At 31.5% G+C, this 2399-nt stretch overlaps 1 non-coding gene across 1 annotated transcript; it reads left to right on the forward strand.

Moving 5' to 3' along the window:
• The first annotated feature begins 567 nt into the window (after positions 1-567).
• LOC133798841 (small nucleolar RNA R71) lies at positions 568-674 on the forward strand. Its single transcript, XR_009876058.1, has one exon. It is a non-coding gene; the product is annotated as a small nucleolar RNA R71 (small nucleolar RNA).
• Positions 675-2399: the final 1725 nt, after the last annotated feature.

Consider the following 2399-nt stretch of genomic DNA (forward strand, 5'->3'; position numbering starts at 1 on the left):
GGTTGATTTTGTGGGGCATGAGCTTGGTTTTGTGCGTTGTATTGGTGCCCTTGATTCATTTGGGGTTGGTTTTGTCTCCATGAAAAGTTCGGATGGTTTCTCCAATTTGGATTGTAGGTGGACGAAAATGGGCTATCATTTGGTTTCCCATAAGTATGAAGTGCATTGGCCTCCTCAGAAAAGGCTTCTTGGTAGGAAGGGCATGATTGTGCATTATGGCAAGGACTAGAACATATAGAACAAACATCTTTTCTAGGTTGAATTGGAGAGTTTATAGTTTGGCTTATGGCTAAAGCTTCTACTTTTCTCGCTAATTTATCTAAGGATGTTCTTAAGTCTAATTCTTCTTTTACTTCATACCTTCCTCCTCTTTTTGGTGAATTAGTTGACCTAGACCTAGGATCAAAATAATTCAATTGTTGTGAATTGACAGATAAATCTTCAAGGGCGTCCCACGCCTCTTGTCCTTGAAATTTTAAAAATTTTCCAGTATGCATAGATTGAATCATTTGACGATTAGAGGGAGTCAAACCATCATAAAAATATTTTACAAGTCTCCATTTTTCAAAACCATGATGAGGACATTTTAATAATAAATCTTTAAATCTTTCCCAACATTCATAAAACTCTTCATTATCTTTTTGAAAAAACTCGGAGATTTCTCTCCTTAGACTATCAGTTTTAGACATAGGAAAAAATTTCAGTAAGAATTTATTATAAAGTTGATCCCATGTAGTTATAGACCCCGTGGGAAGGGAATTTAACCAGGCTTTTGATTTGTCTTTTAATGAAAAAGGGAACAATCTTAGTTTGACCGACTCATCAGAAAAATTTTGAAATTTAAATGTTGAGCAAATTTCTAAGAAATCTTTGACATGCATGTAAGGATCCTCTCTATCTAACCCATAAAAAGATGGCAATAATTGAATGATTGCGGGTTTAAGCTCAAAATGAGTAGCAGAAGTAGTAGGTAAAACAATGCATGAAGGAGCATTAGATGAAATAGGTGCAAAATATTCAAGCAAAGTTTTTTCAGGCACAACATTTTCATCAACAATATTAGCAATAGGTTCCATGATGCTCAAATTTTTACTAACACTTTCAATTTCAAACAAAGATAAACGTCTTTTTACTAATCGTTTTTTAGAGTTACGTTCCCAATGATGCATACAATTTTTCACAAACAAGGCAACAAGGATAATCTCAAACAAACAATTTTCTGATGTGGAAGATCAGTTAAAACCGCAACCACAGAGCATATTTAAAATTTTTAGAGATTTCACAACAATATAATTCTTATGGTTTACTTGTCCCCAGGCCTATTTGATTCCACTTACTCGCGCACTACTAACAACTCCCCGAGGTTAATTAGTAGAGGCGGATGGGAATTTTGGTCAAATTTCCTTTAAGCAAGAATTGCTTATGGTGAAAGGACAAGATTTAGGTTTTTTTTTTTTTCTTTTTTTTTTCAAGTATTTTTCACAATATTACGCTAAAATATTAAAGAATACAAAGAAAAATAAGGCAAAAATTAAATAAGACTAAACTTTAAGCAAGAGTACGGAGGCATAGCATGCCATCAACCATAACAAAATTAAGGTAAAAACTAGGAGGCACAAGTGCCATCAACTTAAACATAAGATAGAGGACTAGGAGGCAAAAATTGCCATCAACTAGCTAGGAGGCAAAATTGCCATCAACTAGTAATTTGCGGAAATTAAATAAAATAAAAATTACAACAATATAAATAAAGAAAATTACAACAAATGTCAAGAGGCACAAGTGCCATCAATTAACAAAGATATAAAAGAAATAAAATTACAACAAAATTATAACAAAATTAGGAGGCACAAGTGCCATCGACTATAAAAATTAAAAGGATAGATAGGAGGCACAAGTGCCGTCAACTAAAAAAAAAAAAAAAAAAAAAAAAAAAAAAAAAACAATAAATATAAATATAAGTATATTTTTTTTTTGATGGGTGGTTGAACCGTCCCAAATTTCTTTTTATCTTTTTTTTTTTTTTAGATTTTATAGATATATATTTTTTTGTTTTTTTTTTTTAAGTGTAAAAAAAATTAAAATAACTAATAGAAGAATTCACTAACCTTGAGATAAATTCGTTTCTTTTCTCTTGCAACTCCCCGGCAACGGCGCCAAAAACTTGATGGACCCAAAACAGGTATGTTTAAAAATTTATATATCGCAAGCGCACGAATCGTCCATATAGAATAGTGATCGTAAGCAAGGATGTCGAACCCAAAGGAGTTGTCTAAAATCGAAAATGAAACTATTTTAAATCAAAAGTAATAAATTCTAACCTAGTTCCAAAGATTGATAAGTTTTAATATTATGAACATAAAATAAAAGATTGAAAAATAAAGCTATTTAAGATAATG

This window comes from Humulus lupulus, chromosome 8, assembly GCF_963169125.1.
Source record: "Humulus lupulus chromosome 8, drHumLupu1.1, whole genome shotgun sequence".
Lineage (NCBI taxonomy): Eukaryota > Viridiplantae > Streptophyta > Magnoliopsida > Rosales > Cannabaceae > Humulus > Humulus lupulus.